The 22,373-nt window shown below is 44.8% G+C and overlaps 1 protein-coding gene across 2 annotated transcripts in view; it reads left to right on the plus strand.

The window, feature by feature from the left end:
• Positions 1 to 22,373, plus strand: part of PDZRN3 (PDZ domain containing ring finger 3) — a 269,113-nt gene that overhangs the window by 223,896 nt on the left and 22,844 nt on the right. The window lies entirely within an intron of this gene.

Raw genomic sequence — 22,373 nt, forward strand, 5'->3', positions numbered from 1 at the left:
ATCAGCCATCTCATCCTCTGTCATCCCCTTCTCCTCCTGCCCCCAATCCCTCCCAGCATCAGGATCTTTTCCAGTGAATCAACTCTTCGCATGAGGTGGCCAAAGTACTGGAGCTTCAGATTTAGCATCATTCCTTCCAAAGAAATCCCAGGGTTGATCTCCTTCAGAATGGACTGGTTGGATCTCCTTGCAGTCCAAGGGACTCTCAAGAGTCGTCTCCAACACCACAGTTCAAAAGCATCAATTCTTCGGCACTCAGCCTTCTTCACAGTCCAACTCTCACATCCATACATGACCACAGGAAAAACCATAGCCTTGACTAGAGGGACCTTAGTCGGCAAAGTAATGTCTCTGCTTTTGAATATGCTATCTAGGTTGGTCATAACTTTTCTTCCAAGGAGTAAGCGTCTTTTAATTTCATGGCTGCAGTCACCATCTGCAGTGATTTTGGAGCCCAGAAAAATAAAGTCTGATACTGTTTCCCCATCTATTTCCCGTGAAGTGATGGGACCGGATGCCATGATCTTCGTTTTCTGAATGTTGAGCTTTAAGCCAGCTTTTTCACTCTGCTCTTTCACTTTCATCAAGAGGCTTTTTAGTTCCTCTTCACTTTCTGCCATAAGGGTGGTGTCATCTGCATATCTGAGGTTATTGATATTTCTCCCGGCAAGCTTGATTCCAGCTTGTGCTTCTTCCAGCCCAGCGTTTCTCATGATGTACTCTGCATAGAAGTTAAATAAGCAGGGTGACAATATACAGCCCTGACGTACTCCTTTTCCTATTTGGAACCAGTCTGTTGTTCCATGTCCAGTTCTAACTGTTGCTTCCTGACCTGCCTACAGATTTCTCAAGAAGCAGGTTAGGTGGTCTGGTATTCCCATCTCTTTCAGAATTTTCCACAGTTTATTGTGATCTACACAGTAAAGGCTTTGGCATAGTCAATAAAGCAGAAATAGATGTTTTCCTGGAACTCTCTTGCTTTTTCCATGATCCAGCTGATGTTGGCAATTTGATCTCTGGTTCCTCTGCCTTTTCTAAATCCAGCTTGAACATCAGGGAGTTCACGGTTCACGTGTTGCTGAAGCCTGGCTTGGAGAATTTTGAGCATTACTTTACTAGCATATGAGATGAGTGCAATTGTGCGGTAGTTTGAGCATTCTTTTGCATTGCCTTTCTTTGGAATTGGAATGAAAACTGACCTTTTCCAGTCCTGTGGCCACTGCTGAGTTTTCCAAATTTGCTGGCATATTGAGTGCAGCACTTTCACAGCATCACCTTTCAGGATTTGAAATAGCTCAACTGGAATTCCATCACCTCCACTAGCTTTGTTCGTAGTGATGCTTTCTAAGGCCCACTTGACTTCACATTCCAGGATGTCTAGCTCTAGATGAGTGATCACATCATCATGATTATCTGGGTTGTGAAGATCTTTTTTGTACAGTTCTTCCATGTATTCTGGCCACCTCTTCTTAATATCTTCTGCTTCTGTTAGGTCCATACCATTTCTGTCCTTTATCGAGCCCATCTTTGCATGAAATGTTCCCTTGGTATCTCTGATTTTCTTGAAGAGATCTCTAGTCTCTCCCATTCTGTTGTTTTCCTCTATTTCTTTGCATTGATTGCTGAAGAAGGCTTTCTTATCTCTTCTTGCTATTCTTTGGAACCCTGCATTCAGATGCTTATATCTCTCCTTTTCTCCTTTGCTTTTTGCCTCTCTTCTTTTCATAGCTATTTGTAAGGCCTCCCCAGACAGCCATTTTGCTTTTTTGCATTTCTTTTCCATGGGGATGGTCTTGATCCCTGTCTCCTGTACAATGTCACAAACCTCAGTCCATAGTTCATCAGGCACTCTATCTATCAGATCTAGTCCCTTAAATCTATTTATCACTTCCACTGTATAATCATAAGAGATTTGATTTAGGTCATACCTGAATGGTCTGGTGGTTTTCCCTACTTTCTTCAATTTGAGTCTGAATTTGGTAATAAGGAATTCATCATCTGAGCCACAGTCAGCTCCTGGTCTTGTTTTTGTGGACTGTATAGAGCTTCTCCATCTTTGGCTGCAAAGAATATAATCAGTCTGATTTTGGTGTTGACCATCTGGTGATGTCCATATGTAGAGTCTTCTCTTGTGTTGTTGGAAGAGGGTGTTTGCTATAACCAGTGCATTTTCTTGGCAGAACTCTATTAGTCTTTGCCCTGCTTCATTTCGCATTCCAAGGCCAAATTTGCCTGTTACTCCAGGTGTTTCTTGACTTCCTACTTTTGCATTCCAGTCCCCTATAATGAAAAGGACATCTCTTTTGGGTGTTAGTTCTAAAAGGTCTTGTAGGTTTTCATAAAACCGTTCAACTTCAGCTTCTTCAGCGTTACTGGTTGGGGCATAGACTTGGATAACTGTGATATTGAATGATTTGCCTTGGAGACGAACAGAGATCATTCTGTCATTTTTGAGATTGCATCCAAGTACTGCATTTCAGACTCTTTTGTTGACCATGATGGCTACTCCATTTCTTCTGAGGGATTCCTGCCTGCAGTAGTAGAAATAATGGTCATCTGAGTTAAATTCACCCATTCCAGTCCATTTTAGTTCACTGATTCCTAGAATGTCGACATTCACCCTTGCCATCTCTTGTTTGACTAGTTCCAATTTGCCTTGATTCATGGACCTGACATTCCAGTTTCCTATGCAATAGCGCTCTTTACAGCATCGGATCTTGCTTCTATCACCAGTCACATCCACAACTGGGTATTGTTTTTGCTTTGGCTCTGTCTCTTCATTCTTTCTGGAGTTATTTCTCCACTGACTTCCAGTAGCATATTGGGCACCTACTGACTTGGGGAGTTCCTCTTCCAGTGTCCTATCATTTTGCCTTTTCATACTGTTCATGGGGTTCTCAAGGCAAGAATACTGAAGTGGCTTGTCATTCCCTTCTCCAGTGGACCACATTCTGTCAGACCTCTCCACCATGACCCGCCCATCTTGGGCTGCCCCGCGGGCATGGCTTAGTTTCTTTGAGTTAGACAAGGCTGTGGTCCTAGTGCAATTAGATTGACTAGTTTTCTGTGAGTATGGTTTCAGTGTGTCTGCCCTCTGATGCCCTCTTGCAACACCTACCATCTTACTTGGGTTTCTCTTACCTCGGTCGTGGGGTATCTCTTCACGGCTCCTCCAGCAAAGCACAGCCGCTGTTCCTTACCTTGGACAAGGGGTATCTCCTTACTGCTGCCGTTCCTGACCTTCAACGTGGGATAGCTCCTCTAGGCAGCTGGGAGGAGCCACCCACGCCCGAGGCCAGGGCCAGCGGCTGGGAGGATCAACTTGAGGAACCAAAGCAGAGGAGGGGGAAGAAAATTACCATTGCCTGAAGCAGCTAAAGACAGACTTGGTGTTCCCACGGCTGCCCTCTGCCACCGCCTGTGATGGGGAATCGTATTTTTGCTGCCAGCAGTCTCATTTTGCTGAAACATAGCTGCAAATGAATTTCCACCCATCTTGGGATAACTGCTAACTGTACTGAACATTCAGAAGATAAATATCAACCCCAGCCATCTCCCTCTCCCCTCTGATAGCTCTACTCTTTTTTGTTGTTGTTGTTATGTTCTCTTTCTTTTTTCTTCCAAAAACATTTTGTACTGGGGTGTTGCCGATTAACAATGTTGTGATGGTTTCGGGTGAACAGTGAGGGAACTCAGCCATACATGTGTGTGTATCCATTCTCTCCAAGCCCCATCCCATCCAGGTTGGCACATAACATTGAGCAGAGTTCCATGTGCTATACAGTAGGTTTTTGTTGGTATCCACTTAAAATACAGCAGTGTGTACATGACTTTCCCAAAGTCCTTTAACTATCCCTTCCCCCTGGCAACCAAGAGTTTGTGATAACTGTACTCTTCAAAAATATTATTACATTCTTTTTCCAGCCTGAAGTTGGGCATAATCAAATTCATATATACACACACTTGCCTCTGCCTCTCTCTGGAAAACCCCTACATTTCCTCATATTCTAATTGTGTTATCAAGTGTTTTCTCTGATTCGTTAGTTCTTTTCCAGATGGTTTGCTCCTGGTAGGTTTCTAGCAAGGTCTTTGTTGTTGTTCAGTTGCTAAGTCATGTCCGACTTTGTGACCCCACAGACTGCTGCATGCCAGACTTCCTCGTCCCTCACCATCTCTCAGAGTTTGCTCAGAAGCAAGTTCTACCCATGTCTAGTAAATCATCTTAGGAAACACTGCTGGTTCTTCCCTGTCCTATGGACTAGAGCCCCGTGCCCCTGCAAGCAGTTGTATTCTTGTTCCTTTCACAAAATTAACCTCTTAAGCTTCATTATTAAAAGTCTCTAACAACCTCTGACAACAAAAGCGAGATTTCAGAATGGGGCACCAAGCCACCCTCTCTAGTGCACTTGATCACTCACTTCCCTGGAACATACTCAGGGTTGTTGTGTCACTTAAACAAGGTTTTTCCAGGTGGCTGCTGGCATGGGGTCCATCTTCTCTGTGTCCCCTGCTGGACCTGAGAGCCAGGGGTATGCCTGAAAGGACCCCCTACCATGAATGCTTCCCTGTGACCAAATCAGAGAACAAGGAAGTAAAATCAGGAGGTTTTAACCTAGTACCCTGAGGATGTGAAAGGATTTGTGGGCACATATCTTGCTCCCAGGATGTGACAGTAATGCTGGAGTAGGGAATTGTGGAATTGTGTCTAGAACGGCTGTAAGGCATAGGTCAGGTGTTGGGGAATGTGAAATGATCAGAGAGCACCTCAAAGTCCAGTGAGATTCACATTAAAAGTCATCATCATCATCATCTGAGCAATCTGCCCATTTTACAGGTGAGGAAACTGAGGCCCAGAAAGGATCCATGTTTTCTTTTAACTCAAGTAGAATATTTTGCTTACTTGCTCTTCTTGATTCCCAGCATTTATCAATTACAAGACTCATGCATATGTAATTTAGTGCTTTTCACCCACTTCACGTTTTCTATGGAATATCTTTCATTTCACTTTTTATTTCTGTTCAGTTCAGCAAACTTATCAGGGGCCTCCTATGTGCTGGGTGTTCTGTGCAGCTGAAATATGCAATTATTCTGCTATTCTTACTTCCCAGAGTTTAATCACTAAAAAAGCGAGGATCAATTATTATAATGTGGTCATATTTTAAGCCCTCCGGTGCCTGTGAAGTCAAGAGGAGAGTCATTTTATTTCCTGTTTCAGAGGTGATAAATATCCTAGGATGTCATCATTATTCTTTTGGTGCCATTTATAAATCACGTTTATAAATCTTTGAGCGAGAAGTACCAACTTAAGTTTATTTTTGATTCATAAAGGTCCTAAATCTTCGCACTTCCTGTCTCTTCCACCGTAGATGTCTCCAGAGCTGGTTATTCCCACTCATTTTCCTTGGTTCTTCTTTCAAAGCCAATATTTCTAGAAGTCTGCATTAATTTCTCACAGCAGTCATTAGGTAATTGCGTATTTCAGGGGAGATAACTTACAGTTGATACCATCTATTGATGTCAAGTTGTTCGTGGTCTCTGGTTGCAAGGGAGTGTCTCAGCCCTGGCTGACTGTGTTGAACCCAGAAAGCTATATCTGGATTCATTTCTGCATGTAAGCACTCCTAAATGGAATATTCATACCTATTAGAGGTGAAATGTGAACTGGGAGGAGCAAGGGTTTTTTTTTTTTTCCCCCCGTTTGGAACTTTTATTCAAATTAAGAAATATATCTCAACCCAGCAGAAAAGAGACAAATATTTTCTCCTCTAACCAAAATTTCTGCAACAAATTGAGCAGTAATTTGCATTTAAAAATGGGGAATTTTTCCAAACTTGAGGACAAAGACGAGGTTAGCTTTTGTGCTTTCATTGCATGAACTAGATAAGCAATGAAATAGTACCCCTTCCCAAGGACACAGCATCACTCTCCAAAATGATGCTATTAGAATAAAATATGGAGCCCTGTTTCCCTGAGAACACTTGAGCAACAAGAGCTGTGCCGAAAAACCAAAAACAAGGCCAAACAAAGGCTGTCTTGCTACAATGCAAGCTTCAGTTCTGCAGTTTATCTTTCGCTGCTTAGTTCTCCCATGAGATTTGAACAATTTTCATAATGAAAAGGCCTATAACCACCCATCATAATACCACTTTGAACTGCTGACATCCAATAAAGGTCAAAACTAAGAATCCAAAAATTCGTGTAAGTGGGCCTGGTTTTCTTTTTTAAATACTGTAATGCTGTGAATGTGGGGCAGCTTATGTGAAGGACAAAGAGTTTTAGGAGCAAGTAGGTAGAGCTCCCCTCTTTGAGGCTGAGGAGTACGTGTTCCACTTTGCAGGGCAAATTGTTGAGATTTGAGATTGAATGTCTGTTTTTTCTTAGTATTATTTATTTATTTGGCTGCTGTGGGTCTTATTTATTTGTGACATGCGGGATTTTCAATCTTCGTTGCAGCTTGCAAACCCTTAGTGTGAACAGGCGGGATCTAGTTCCCTGACCAGGTATCGAACCCAGACCCCTGCGTTGGGAGCGTGGGATCTTAGCCTCTGGACCACTAGGGAAGTCCCTGAGTAGCTTTTTTTAATCAATCAGCAAAATGAGCCAATCTTCCTCTTCTAATCTAACCTCTTATGATTTTCCAGCAAAAGGGGAGAGATACAGGATTCCAGAGTCTTAGGAAGCAAAGTCTCCAGTAGTAACTAGGGGCTCAGGTCAGAGCAGGAACAGCAGGTGTTGTCATGCTGTCCTCAGCATCCACAGGAACTTGTGAGGAAAGGCCCCCAGAAGGAGCAAGGGCTCGGGACCTGCCTAGGTGCTTCTTCAGTTCAAGGTTTTGACATTTGGTACTTGCCTCTGTTTGTCTTGATCCTCACACTTCAGCAGGTATCTTACCTTTGCAAAGAATGCTATATTTGGAGTTAGGAAACCAAGTGCAAGCTCCCCAAACTACTGTTTGATATCTATAGAACCTTTAGGCAAGTCACATATTCTCTTAAATCTCAGCTTCCTGTGAAAATGGGAATGTGGTGGAAATTGGGAGGACTCCACTTCCTCAGCCTCAGAGAGTAGTATGATCTGTACCCTCCCCACCTCTCTGGTCTCTTCACATAAGCATCTCTATGGCTTGTATCTTGACCTTGCTGTACCAGGTCTCTTCCAGCCCCAGGACTTTGCACATGCTACGGTCTCATCTGGAATACACTCTCCTCCCTTCTTCCCCACGTAAATCCTGGCTGTTCTTCTGATTTGCCCTCAACATCTCTTCCGCAGAGGAGTCCCCTCTTCCCAACACCTGACCCCTGTCCCTGCCAGGTTCTCTTTCCTTCCCTCAGTTATGGGATTATTAGCATCTGTCTTCTTAACCAGACAGTGATCTTCCTTGGGCAGCTTCCTTATTTGTTTTCACTCACAAATGTACTGGAGTTTTAGTCATTCTGTTTTTGCACGTGAATAAGTGATTGAATGTGCAATCCGTAAGCCTCGTGTATGGTACATAGAAAATACTCAGAAGTGTTAGATGTCATTTGTTCATAGAAATCACAGATAGGAACTCCAGGCTAAGTACCTTTGGCCTTTGAATGACATTTCAATTTCCAGCCATCCTTTCAGTTTTCCCCTGGTGTGGAACTTTACAGTTCAGTTCAGTCACTCAATCGTGTCCATATCTTTGTGACCCCATGAACCACAGCAAGCCAGGCCTCCCTGTCCATCACCAACTCCCGGAGTCCACCCAAACCCATGTCAATAGTCAGTGATGCCATCCAACCATCTCATCCACTATCATCCCTTTCTCCTGCCCTCAGTCTTTCCCAGCATCAAGGTCTTTTCAAATGAGTCAGCTCTTTGCATCAGGTGGCCAAAGTACTGGAGTTTCAGCTTTAGCATCAGTCCTTCCAAAGAACACCCAGGACTGATCTCCTTTAGGATGGACTGGTTGGATCTCCTTGCAGTCCAAGAGACTCTCAAGAGTCTTCTCCAACACCACACTTCAAAAGCATCAATTCTTTAGCACTCAGCTTTCTTTACAGTCCAACTCTCACATCCATACATGACCACTGGAAAAACCATAGCCTTGACTAGACGAACCTTTGTTAACAAAGTAATGTCTCTGCTTTTTAATATGCTATCTAGGTGGGTCATAACTTTCCTTCTAAGGAGTAAGTGTCTTAATTTCATGGCTGCAGTCACCATCTGCAGTGATTTTGGAGCCCAGAAAAATAAAGCCAGCCACTGATTCCACTGTTTCCCCATCTATTTCCCATGAAGTGATGGGACCAGATGCCATGATCTTCGTTTTCTGAATGTTGAGCTTTAAGCCAACTTTTTCACTCTCCTCTTTCACTTTGATCAAGAAGCTTTTTAGTTCCTCTTCACTTTCTGCCATAAGAGTGGTCTCATCTGCATATCTGAGGTTATTGATATTTCTCCTGGCAATCTTGATTCCAGCTTGTGCTTCCTCCAGCCCAGCGTTTCTCATGATGTACTCTGCATAGAAGTTAAATAAGCAGGGTGACAATATACAGCCTTGATATACTCCTTTTCCTAACTGTTGCTTCCTGACCTGGATACAGGTTTCTCAAGAGGCAGGTCAGGTGGTCTGGTATTCCCATCTCTTTCAGAATTTTCCACAGTTTATTGTCATCCACACAGTCAAAGGGTTTGGCATAGTCAATAAAGCAGAAATAGATGTTCTTCTGGAACTCTTCGTTTTTTGATGATCCAGCAGATGTTGGCAACTTGATCTCTGGTTCCTCTGCCTGTTCTAAATCCAGCTTGAACATCTGGAAGTTCACGGTTCACGTATTGCTGAAGCCTGGCTTGAAGAATTTTGAGCATTACTTTACTAGCGTGTGAGATGAGTGCAATTGTGCGGTAGTTTGAGCATTCTTTGGAATTGCCTTTCTTTGGGATTGGAATGAAAACTGACCTTTTCCAGTCCTGTGGCCACTGCTGAGTTTTCCAAATTTGCTGGCATATTGAGTGCAGCACTTTCATAGCATCATCTTTCAGGATTTGAAATAGCTCCACTGGAATTCCATCACCTCCACTAGCTTTGTTCATAGTGATGCTTCCTGAGACCCACTTGACTTCCCATTCCAGGATGTCTGGCTCTAGGTGAGTGTGAGTGATCACACCATCATGATTATCTGGGTCATGAAGAGCTTTTTTGTACAGTTCTTCCGTGTATTCTTGCCACCTCTTCTTAATATCTTCCGCTTCTGTTAGGTCCATACCATTTATGTCCTTTATACAAATGCTTTTTAGGAAATTGAAGGTATTTGGGAAGACACAGCATAATTTATTTAGAAAGGTGATTATGGACAAGCCAACTAATGATTATGACTCTATAAAGACAGAAGAATAAATAGCCCATTCTCTCAGAATTCCAGAGTAGTTCTGTTTTCACTCTGACACCAAGCCCTTTTCAACTCATTTTTTTAACCACTAAGCCTACATTTAATCGGGGCTTCCCTAGTGGCTCAGTGGTAAAGAATCCACCTGCCAAGCAGGGGCTGTGGGATCAATCCCTGGGTCAGGAAGATCCCCTGGAGGGGGAAATGGCAACCCATTCTAGTATTCTTGCCTGGGAAATCTCACAAACCAACAAGCCCGGCAGGCTACAGTTAATGGGGTCGCAAAAAATCGGACACGAGTTAGAGACTAAACAACAACTACATTTAGTCTTTACAGTATTTTCTTCAAAGATCCTATCACAGTCATTTTATCAGTTTTACTAATCAGTCTGTAGACCACTAGATGAACTAGTTGGTGATACAGGAGCTAAAATTAATTTTCATCAAAGTGATATACATCAAAATTTTGTTTTTTTGGATGGAAAACTGACATCAAACAAAAAAGAACCAAAAAATTCCAAACCACTGTTGAGGTTCCAAACCAGATTTGAGGTTACACAAATCCCTGACTGCCAAGAAATTCTATTTATAGTGAATCCACTTTAACTTTGATTTTCTTTCTGGAATTCATTGGTTTGTTACCTGACCTTCATGTTGTTTAGAGATAGCTAGGAGATTTCATAATCTTGTTAAAAGAAGCAAATAAAGTACAGGGCATTACAGCCAGTAAGCATTTTTCAACATTAGCTTTCTTGACCTGACTCTTCTTTAAGATTCAAAGGCTTCAAGAAGTCTGAGGCTACTTATTTCATTAGTAGGTAAGAGTTTTCTTTTTCAACAGAAGATTTTTCCCTAATTGGACTATTTTAAGTGGCATTCCATTGTCAGGACTTCATAAAATGCCTTGGGACGCGGGCATTCATAGGACAGACATGCTAAAATGTGATGAGACAACTTAGTAAGATAGAATTTAGCAGAAAAAAAAAAAAAAGATTCCTCTCTGCTTTGAGCTTCTCTGCTGTTGAGTAGGAAGGGATAGGTAAGTAAGTCTCATTAAATATGGCACCATCACAGCCATGAGTTCCTGAGAAAGGACAGGTGGCTGAGCCCAGCTGGTTGAGCATGACGGAGCTCACCCACCCGCACCTAGGCGTGTCCAGCGAACTTTCTCCTTTGACAGCGATCTTTGTTCTTTCCATTTGAGAGTCGTGGTCCTCATCTTGTGCCTCCCCTTCTGTCTTTCTGATGACTCTGTTTCACCCTTCCCCCGCTGCCTGGGGTCAGTATGCATACGTGCTAAATCGCTTCAGTTGCGTCCGACTCTGCAATCCCAGGGACTGCAGCCACCAGGCTCCCCTGTCCAGGGGATTCTCCAGGCACCATATTGGAGTGGGTTGCCAATGGCCTCCTCCAGGGGTTCTTCCCCATCCACAGATCGAATGCATGACTCATGTCTCCCGCATTGGCAGGTGGGTTCTTCACCACCAGTGCCACCTGGGAAGCCCTGGGCTCAGTGTAATCAGCTGTTGCCACTTCTCTTTGCTTTAAGGCTGAGGTTGGGTCACAGCACTCCAGCTGTGCTGTCCAGTGGAGAGAGCGGCCGCTTGAAGTTGGGCAGACCGGGTTGAAATCCCGTCTCTACTGCTCATGAGCTGCACGCCTTTGAGAAAGCTGCTGGCACTCCTTGGCCTTTACTTCCTGATCTGAAAAGCAGAGATAACACCCCTCACCTCTCCACTGGCCTTCTTCCTGTGGCCTGGACACAGTTGTCCACGTAATGCGTGTAGCACAGTGCCTGGCACAGAGCAGACGCCAGAGCTGCGAGTTCAGAGTATTACGTCTTCGAGAGGGACACCAGGATCTAGAAGATGCCTTCTTTCCACATCAGTGAGCCTTGTTTATGAGTTGTTCTTACGTACTTTTGCAGTAAGGTTTCTACTGAAGTTTGGCGGGTGGAATTTTTAGGAACCACGTGTGGGCCACTATCCCAGGACAAAGTGGTAACTATGAGCCAGACTGCCTTCTAAGCCTTTTTCAATAGATTTACACAACTCCACTTAGAGACGAAGCACAGGGAAGGGTAGGTGGTTTGTCTAGGTTTGTAGGGTTGTAAACAATGACTCAGTTGGTAAAGAATCCACCTGCAATGCAAGAGACGCCAGTTCAATTCCTGGGTCGGGAAGATCCGCTGGAGAAGGGATAGGCTACCCACTCTAGTATTCTTGGGCTTCCCTGGTGGCTTGGCTGGTAAAGAATCCACCTTCAATGTGGGAGACCTGGGTTCAATTCCTGGGTCAGGAAGATCCTCTAGAGAAGGAAAAGGCTACCCACTCCAGTATTCTGGCCTGGAGAATTACATGGACTGTATAGTCCATCGGCTCACAAAGAGTCCGATACGACTGAGCGACTTTCTCACTTTCAAACAACGGCCAGCATTGGGCACTGTGCTAAGATCAATTGTCACAGAAGCATAAGAAGTAAGAGCTGAAATATCCCCCATCTCCAACTGAGAACGCAGAGGCACAGGAGTAGCGAGACTCACCCTAAGTCACACAGCTGGTTACCTGGCCGAGCAGGAAGTCAAGGCACCCATGCGTGTCATCCCAGAGCCCCAGCAGTGCCCGTCCTCACCCAGTGTTACTGGGCCTTGCTTGCCATGTGACCAGTGCCTGGCCCCCAGTGGTTCCCCAGCAGTTCTACGACCGAGTGAGGACAACGGAGATTTAGTAGCTGTTGAATCCTCCCTCTGTACAGGGCCGTGATTACCTTCTCTGCACAGCCTAATTAGTTCTGACACCACCCAATGAGTTAGGTCCTGCTGTAAACCCATTTTAATGACAGAGAAACTGAGGCCCCCAGAGGTTAACCTGCTCGAAATGCTTCAGCATCTCCCTGACACAGCCAACACTGAAGCCCAGGCCGTGGGGACTAGGGCTGAAGATTTTAGCTTTGACTGTGGACCCTCATCATACACAGCACTCCCGCCTGTTCTTGCCTGGCTTCATGTTAGAAGCCCCTCCTCACTGGAAACTTAAGTGACTGCAGTGACATAGAACATCATTAAACATGGCTGTAAACGGTGTGACCATGGTCCTGGGGATGGAGAGTCTTCCTACACATTCCCTCCTCTGATGATTAGAGACTTGAAGGTAGAAAGTTTATTCTAACCAGCCAGCCCTCAGTTTTTGAGAAAAAACAGCTAACAAATTTAAGTTTATACAAGTGACATATGAGCCCAGTATGAAGTTCATACCAAGCAGATGAAAATGACATAATAAAATGGCTTCCATAAACCTTTGAGTGATGCCTGCAAAAACCTGGCCACACTTTCTTTCTTCTCTGTGTGGCTGTATTTGCTGTTATCACAGGAGATCATGCCAGGCGATCATGATCAGGCTTCCCAGGTGGTGCTAGTGGTAAAGAACCCACCTGCCAGTGCAGGAAACATAAAAGACACAGGTTCGATCCCTGGGTTGGGAAGATCCCCTGGAGAAGGGCTTGGCAACCACTCCAGTATTCTGGAGAATCCCAGGGACAGAGGAGCCTGGCAGGCTGCAGTCCATGGGGCTGCAAAGAGTCAGATGTGTAGGAAGAAGTATGAATACTTCTTGAACTAAGCATGCATCTACCGATTCAAGGTGATAGCCACCAGCATCTTTAATGGAAGGTGTTCAGATGCACAGACCCCTCTGTGCCTCTTGATTTCCTGCCCATCACATGGTGATGATAGTAGAGCTTGCCTCATGATTGTGTGAGTTGGTTTATACATAGTGCTTAGACCAAGTCTCCATCTGGCAGACAAGGGCACTGAATCATGACTGAAGCGCCAAGAAGCTTCAATATTCGACCTCATGTCTTCTGGTCACTCATTAGGTGTGAAGGTGAGCGATGCCGCACAGAGAGCTGATAGGGGCTTTCTCAGACTCTTCAACCTGCAAGTACTCAGGGAAGACCCCTGTTGACAGCCCTCCTGGCCGAGGGTGAGGGAGCCGAGCACCCAGCAGTCCCCTCCACATGTGCAAGACTCAAGTGCACGTGTCCATAGGCCAAGCCATGACGTGCTTCCACTGCAGCCAACTCCTGACCCGGGCAGGGCCCACCCATGGCCAGCCCTTCTGGCTTTCACTGTGGGTTAGACAAGGGCCCTCTTTCCTCTGCGTGGACATGATGTGTGCCCACCCACCCTCAGCTCACCTGGCCCGGGCACAGCGCTCACAGCTGAGTCCACACCACCACTGGGAGGGGGCGACGAGGGCCAGGGAGGGGAGAGAATCGTCTGAGGAACAGAAAGAAGCAATTTCGCGTTTCTTGTGAGGTCTATAGATGTGCCATTTGTCTCTTTCCTCTCCACTGGGGATCAGGGATTCTTTTTTCACTTCCAATGGCCCCACTTTGTCACCTGTGAGTTAAGAACCCAGAGATTTCAGGAGAGCTTAGCTGGGACTGTCTTGATTCTTCATAGACACTCTAAGGCCTCTCTGGACCTCATTTTTTTTTTCTCCAAAAAGTAGAAGGTATGCCATGAAATGCCAACAAGTGTGCATGACGAGAACGTGATGGTCTACAGACATGTAAATAGGTCACTTGGGTGATAAATATTTGTGAGGCTGCTGCATGCCAGCCACTGTGCTAACCTCTGGGCATCCTATAGTGAACAGACCACACACTGTTTTGCCCTTGTGGACCTTGGGGACCCCACGAGAAAATACAGGCACTCAACAGAAAAGCAAATAACTACGTAATTACACACCTCTGGAAAGCTGTGAAGGGTGACATCCCATTTGACTCAGTGACATCTCTTTGTTGGGAATGTCCTCGAGCATCAGTAATTTGCATGTAGAAATGGTGAGGCAGCTGGTTGGACCAGAAGGATTGGCCAGGGCTTAGCAGATAAGTAAGAAGGAATAAGAGAAGGGCAAGGATGGTTGAAGACATTTGCAAGGACATCCTCCAGGAGTGAACAGTGATGAACCTTGGCATATAAAGGACCATATTTAATTGACTTATAACCTGAAACCAATCCCTTTTCTAGAGAAACAGAATATGTACCTGGAAAAGACACTCGAGTTTCAGAGAACTTACAAGACCTAGAAAGTAGACAGATTCAGCTATAGAAACACCTAGTTTCCAAGAACTTAAAACAGGGCTTTCCTGTTATGTATTGAGCTGCTGCTGTAAATTGCTGCCTTTCAGATGAGGTTAAAGTTGCATGTTCATTTGAAGATGCAGAATGGTTCAGATACACTGTAATTTAATGGACACCTGTAACCTGACACTTAGAGTGGATTTAGGGGTGATGATATCAAAACTTCCAAAAGAAGATAAGGAAGATTTTGTTGATGAAGATAGGATACTGACCTGAAAAGAAAGCATCTTGTAATATTTTACTACTAATCATTTTCAGTAGAGTACATGTATGATTTTTAATAGAGTACATGTATGATTTTTAGCCTCTTTCTTTCAGACATGTCATCTTTTTATCAGTCAAGGGCTGGTAGCCAGGTATTTTTTACATTTAGGGGGTAAAGTAAAGGATTTTGAAACATGATAGGCTTAAGTTTGACAGAAGACTCCTCTAATAGGAAAATTACCCAGGCTATACATTCATCCATGTAGGGAGATCAGAATATGATAAGGACAGGAGCTTTCAGTTGAAGACATACCAAACTTATGGAAATAACGTCAGGACAGGTAATTTAGAAATTACCATGGACAAACCTCACTGAGGTCCTTCAGTTCAGTTCAGTTCAGTCGCTCAGTCCTGTCTGACTCTTTGAGACCCCATGAATCGCAGCACGCCAGGCCTCCCTGTCCATCACCAACTCCCGGAGTTCATTCAGACTCACGTCCATTGAGTCAGTGATGCCATCCAGCCATCTCATCCTCTGTCGTCCCCTTTTCCTCCTGCCCCCAATCCTGCCTAGCATCAGAGTTTTTTCCAATGAGTCAACTCTTCGCATCAGGTGGCCAAAGTACTGGAGTTTCAGCTTTAGCATCATTCCCTCCAAAGAAATCCCAGGGCTGATCTCCTTCAGAATGGACTGGTTGGATCTCCTTGCAGTCCAAGGGACTCTCAAGAGTCTTCTCCAACACCACAGTTCAAAAGCATCGATTCTTTGGCGCTCAACTTTCTTCACAGTCCAACTCTCACATCCATACACAACCACTGGAAAAACCATAGCCTTGACTAGACGGACCTTACTGCAAACCAAATGCACCCGCCCAGATTTAAGTTCTTACTGCATCCGAGCCGAGGTCTCTGTGAGTGTAATGTTCTTATCCATGCACATCTCTGAAGTGAGTACTTTCTTCACACACATCTCTAAAATCAACGCTTTTCACAGAAACATTAATTTGAACACCGTTTGTTCATTAAGACCCATCTTCCCTCTTAGCTGCACAATACCTCCATTTTAGATAAGTTGGCCTTCCCTTTATCGAGCCCCACAGCAGACTATAAATTTGAGATAAATTAAGACAGACAGGAGTTTCCTGAATGAGAAAAGATTTTTTTTTTAATCCAAACTAAATCAGGGCATGAAACCTTCTACTTTTTGTTGTATATTATCATCTCTTGCTTCCAGTGAGATCTAAGTTTTAATTAGTTGAAAACATAGGTGTGATATTTTGCAGAATGCAATCACTGCCCCTGTATTTAATTAAATGAACCCTATAAAAGTTGGGTTTTAGCCTGGGGCGTAATTTATAATAGGCCGACTTTGAAACTACATAAGCACTTTATACTGGGGCCATTTGCACATGTAATAGAAATTGAGGTGGTTGCTATCTGCCGATCCGCAGAAACCAAATGTCTTCCCATAAATAGAAACTTATTTTCTAATTTAGAAGGGGTATGCCATGTCTTCTCTGAATGTAGCTTAGAATATCCTGAACTGCTTACAGTTTTGTTTTAGGGAACTTTGGAGCTCTCTGGCGCCTCTTTTTTTGTTGGTTATAATTTTACTGATTTGTGTTTGGTTGGGCTGGGTCTTCGCTGCTGCGCGGGCTTTTCTCCTGTTGCAGGGCACAGGCTCTGGGGCACGAGGGCTTCAGGAGAGCACAGGGCCAGTAGTGGGGGCACATGGGTTTCACCGCTCTACAGCACGTAGGATCTTCCCGGATCAGGGGTCGAACCCGTGTCTTCTTCACTGGCAGGCACTGAGCCACCAGGAATCCCCCGGCTCCTCTTTGGAAAGGTGATTTCTGAAAGTGTATGACAGCAGTTTTCACCAATGGAATGTCTAGGTAGACAGTGCAAACTAAGACTCTTTGTAACTCACTAGCTTAGTGTTCCAGTGTAGACTCGCCTCCTCGGCCAGATCAAGCCCCTCACTAGATGCCAGGGGGAAATGCTACCCACAGTGCGTTTCTTCTGATTGTTTTGTCAGTGGCTTTCCCATGCCATCTTTCCCCAAGAAATTCTTCCAAGTGGTGTCCCTGCAGCCAAGAGGGGAGCAAGTCTCACTAAATAACCTCAGTAAATGCTTGATGAATGCATGAAGGATGGACAGGGGGATTATCAGTGAGATTTACCCCCAAATGGAAGAGCACCCCAGCTTTGCTTTAGTTCTCAGGGCCGTGGAATATGCACTCATGGGCACCTCAAAGAGCCACAGCATGCTACCCAGGCTTCAGTGCAACCAGGAAGGAATTGTTGCATGCCTGCAGCATCTCATCCCTGGAGATTTCCTGCTCAGGGACCTCTATAAGTTCCCTCAGTGTCCTGTCAGATTTGCAGCAGCGCTGTTTTGCCCTGAGACAAACCGGCTGGATTTTTACCCTAATTGCACCTCCGTCCCAGGGGACCATCCTCAGCCTTAGGTGAATAACTTAAGCATTTAATGTATAATAAAGTTTGCCATCAGCATTTCTCTTTCGAAAACATTCCATTTACTTGGTTTTAGAGCCGCATAAACTGTTTTAAAAAGCAATCTGCTCAATTGGGCGAGTTAATGATATTTAATTTGACTGGGCCAAACGTCACGGGATGAGCATCGCGCCTGTAATTGCAGCCATCATCATCGCCGTTTGGCGTAATGTAGGTGTAATGCTAATCCCGGGAATAAAGGTTGTCGTTCTCGGTCGGCTGACAGCGTGCACCGGAGTTATCACCTCGCCGAGTCTCTCACTGATGTGATTCCAAGATGACAGGGTAATAAGTGTTATGTGCACAAGGTAATTCAAAACAAATTTGGCTGCAAAAATAGATTGTCTAGGAGAGTAAAGTCCCACGTCGTCTCATCCTCTTTTAGAAGAATATACCAATGCTTGCAATAGCTTGTCAGGAAGTTTGTGTGGCAGGGGTCAAGTCCCGTAGAATGTATCTGTTGCACCCCCACACACAGAGAATTCCAGCCTGCAGACTGAAAACATTAATATGTATGTCGGCAGCTCAGGAACATTTGGGCTAGGGAACTTCGCTGAAAAATAAAGAAGCCCCTCAGTATACTAATGTGTCTCTTAAGGCTACCTAAGCAGGCTGCATTTTGCTGCTCTGATTTGCAGACTGTCGTCTCCCGGGAAAATGTGGCTCTTCTAGGGCAGGATCCCTATTAGCCCTGGTATCTTAGTAAATTCTTATTATGTGCATGCTAGGCTATAAAGTAGATTATTTCATTAAACTTTAGAATAACCCTAAGAGGCATAACACTATAAGTACATTTATTTTGCACATGAACAAACTGAGACTCAGAATAAATGGTCCAAACCAACAGTCTCTAACCCTGGTCCGATCCCATGGTTTGGGACCCGGGGCACTGCAGCCTTGAGCTGTAAGACAGGAGGGGGCCCCCTGCCTTGTGGAGGAGGCATATTTGAGCTGTGCTTGATTAACATACACCTGAGGGCTGCTGAAGGTGTGTCCCACCAGGTACGGCGCTCTTTCTGTGGAACCCAGTCGTGAGCAGGGGTGACAATCTGGTGGGCGATGAGAGGACATTTCACAGTCACCTCAGGTTCCTGGCTTCCCAGAAGGGTTGCCACTATTCTTTCTCTGCATCTTAGACCCTAGGGATGTTGTGGGTGTTGTTGCATCAATGCCTTTTAATAATATCCTAAGTTGGAGAGATGCAGAAAAGCCTTCTTGTGTTTGTAAGTGTGCACCCAGACGCAGGGCAGCTCTTTGTCCCCGAGAATCTTCTTAGCATAGACTGATGCAGGAGAGTCCGTCCTTTCATTTTCTAGGTACCATTTAAGCATCTGCTCAGCAGTTCTTGGTTGTTTAGTCACTAAGTCATATCCAGCTCTTTGCGACCCCGCCAGGCTTCTCTGTCCATGAGATTTCCTAGGCAAGAAAACTGGAATAGGTTGCCATTCTCTTTTCCAGGGGATCATCCACACTCAAGGATCACACCTACATCTCCTGCTTTGGCAGGCAGATTCTTTACCGCTGAGCCACCAGGGAAGTCCTCAGTAGTTGTAGCGTTGGTGCCTAACACCTATGCAAGTAAAGCAGCAGATGCCATCACTTTCCTAGAAAAATCATCTCACTAAGATATAGTCCTTATCAGAAAAGCATTTTCACTCACTGTCTTATACAAACCAGAGCAATGTCAGTGGGGACAAATAAGATGTCCCTGTGTCACTTTACAAACCATTTGTGCAATAGCTGCACCAATCGGTGTGCTCTGGGCTGCAGGGAGTTAAGATCCAAGTTAAAGTGGCCTAAAGCATAAGGACTGTGTTCTCACGTGTGACAAGAACTTTGGGATTAAGAGGTTCTAAGCTTAGTTCGTTCATTTGCTCAGTGACAATCATCAGGAGATGCCAGTTCTCCATTTTTCTGCTCTTCATCCCTCAGTATGTTAACCTGGCCTCAGAGACCCAGCTCCATCACTAAGCAAAAGGAACCAGACCTCCACACAGGAGAGAGCCAATTAAACCCACACCTCAGGCCTCCCCCAGGGGGAATGTTGTCTGATCTAGTGGAAAGGAAACAGTCCAAGCTCTTGTTGCAGACAGGAAGCAGGAGGAACAAGGAGAGAAGCTTTTTATCAGGCAGCTAGACTTTATTTGGGGGGGCTCCAAAATCACTGCAGATGGTGACTACAGCCATGAAATTAAAAGACGCTTACACCTTGGAAGAAAAGTTATGACCAACCTAGATAGCATATTAAAAAGCAGAGACATTACTTTGTTAACAAAGGTTCGTCTAGTCAAGGCTATGGTTTTTCCAGTGGTCATGTATGGATGTGAGAGTTGGACTGTGAAGAAAGTTGAGCGCCAAAGAATCGATGCTTTTGAACTGTGTTATTGGAGAAGACTCTTGAGAGTCCCTTGGACTGCAAGGAGAGCCAAAGGAGATCAGTCCTGGGTGTTCTTTGGAAGGACTGATGCTAAAGCTGAAACTCCAGTACTTTGGCCACCTCATGTGAAGAGTTGACTCATTGGAAAAGACTCTGACGCTGGGCAGGATTGGGGGCAGGAGGAAAAGGGGATGACCGAGGATGAGATGGCTGGATGGCATCAGGGACTCAATGGATGTGAGTCTGAGTGAACTCTGGGAGTTGGTGATGAACAGGGAGGCCTGGCATGCTGCGATTCATGGGGTCGCAAAGAGTCGGACACGACTGAGCAACTGAACTGAACCTTTCTGCTGAGGTATTTGCAAGACCTTATAACGTGGCTAAAAAGTAAAGACTCCCAGGATGGATTTTTTTGAGACACAATTTGAAGACTCCTTAGAAGAAAATCCCATGTCATTCTCTTTTGGCAAAAGTCCTTGTATTATAGAGAAAGAGTTTTGACATAACTTGCAGAAACCATTCAAAAGTCGTACTGTGTTGAGTTTACTAAAACTACCTTTAGTGTCAGCCATCGCCAGCATGGAGAGCTGGCAGTGGCCAAACCAGTATGTCCTAAGGGTGCTGTGATGTGGCATAAATGGGATCCAGGGACAAATTTTGCTGTGACATCATAAATTCCTTTATTATCTGACTCTAGCTGTCAGGCATTAATGGAAGATACGGCTCAGATAGTTCAGCCTCAGCACTCCGCCTTGACTTTCATCCCCCCTACCTTATCCCTGGGCCCTCAGAGTTCTCAGCTCTGAGCAGAGAAGGGGTCACTGTACTCAACCGGTTTGGAAAGCTAGAAGAATTCCTTTATGTCATTTCATTCTGTCCTCAGTGGAAGGAGAGTGAAGACAGTTGTGGTGTTAAATCCTGGCTTCCCAGTCTTTCAGGATGAGGGACTGTGAGACTTTGATGGTTCAGCCATTGACTTATTTACTAGTGCACTCGAGGCATTTCACAGCTCCGAGTTCCTGCTCTGCCTAACTCCCTTATAATGATAGTAAATTACTTAAGTGGATTGACTCCAAATCATTAATAATCTCCACTGGCGTGATTTATTTGCGCTTCATTACAAGGAAAGAATCTGACATCTATTCCTCAACCTAACAGTTGTTTACAAGGCATTTCAGCCTCAGAGTTCTCATCCCCGTAGGGCCAGAGTGAAAGGGCTGAGAACAAAATAGAAAAACTGCTGTGCCATCAGTATTCATATGCTGCTTGGGTACAGAGAAACCGAAGTGCTTTACCTCAGAGGATGGACCTAATTGTATGCTTTGAAGTAAATGCTGCTGAGGGTGGAAATGCAGAAGCCGGGCAGGACAAGCAAGGTTCAGAGTTGGTTTGGGCATTTATAAACAAATGACATGAAGTTGTCAGTGCTGCTGTCCAGAAAAGATCTGAAACTCTGGGGAGCTCCTGCTAACATTAAAAAGTAGACCGACTTCTTGGGGAATAATACAAAAACATTCCAGAGTCTGATAACTACGATGCAAATGCCATTCTTAGACATCTCCAAAGCTTCGGAACACAGCATCACATTCCTTGGCTGTGGGGGATGGGACAGGGAAGGTCAATGAAATAGCTTCCGCGTTGCTGGGAATGACTTCATTTTCTAGATGTAAGGTTTTGCCTTCTCTTTCCTCTCATGTAAGCTCTTCTAAAGAGAACCATGTTCTGTTAGTCTGGATTCTACCATTGGAAAGAATCCTGCTCGCAGCATCTGAAGTTGTCACCCATTAGTAACTAGCAAGGTCATCTCATGTGGTTTATGTGTGGCTATAAGGGGAGGGGGATGAACATGCTTTGGTCCTGCTGCCTTCCCAAGACTGTGATGAGAAAAGTGTTAAGAGGCATCTTCACTTCAGTCGTGCAATAGACAGTGGGCGCTCAGGAAAGGTCGCCATAGCAAAGGACTGTACACAGTCGGGAACAGCAGAGCAGTAAAGCTAGACGCTGTTTCCCAAACATCACCGAAGGGTCAGGTCATTTGAGCTCCTTCTTGATCCCTGCCGTATCCACCTATGGCCTGATTATCACTGACTTAATATTCTCAATTGACTTTTTAAGGAAAAGCAAAGGCATTCATTTAAGAAGGAAATGCCACATCCCTCCTTCAATGAAAGGAAAGCCAGTCTGACCTGACATGCACTGGGAAAACACACCATTCAAAGAGAAAAATTAATTAACATCCAGTTATTAATAGCTCATATGGCGTGATAAAGGCTGGAGCCCGAGGCTGCTCCTTTCTCTCACAGGCAAGACTAGGAGGGGGGTGAAACTGTGTAAAGACATTCCAGGAGGAAGCCAAGCCTTCCCCACCATGAGGTTTATTGTTTCATGTCTGATCCACACACCTCCACACTCACCCACTTCCCACCAGGTATTCCTGGGGAACCTGACACTAAGCAGTGAAGTTCTTGGACACCCCCAAGTTTTCCTTTTAGCTGCTAATACATGAAAACCATCTTCCCAGCTTCTGCTTAATTCAGTTCAGTTCAGTCGCTCAGTCATGTCCGACTCTTTGCAACCCCATGGACTGCCACACACCATTCTTTCCTGTTCATCACCACCTCCCGGAGCTTGCTCAAATTCATGTCCATCAAGGCAGTGATGCCATCCAGCCATCTCATCCTCTGTCATCCCCTTCTCCTCCTGCCCTCAATCTTTCCCAGCATCAGGGTCTTTTCCAATGAGTCAGCTCTTCAAATCAGGTGGCTAAAGTATTGGA

The sequence above is a fragment of the Capricornis sumatraensis genome, chromosome 10, assembly GCF_032405125.1.
Source record: "Capricornis sumatraensis isolate serow.1 chromosome 10, serow.2, whole genome shotgun sequence".
Taxonomy (NCBI): domain Eukaryota; kingdom Metazoa; phylum Chordata; class Mammalia; order Artiodactyla; family Bovidae; genus Capricornis; species Capricornis sumatraensis.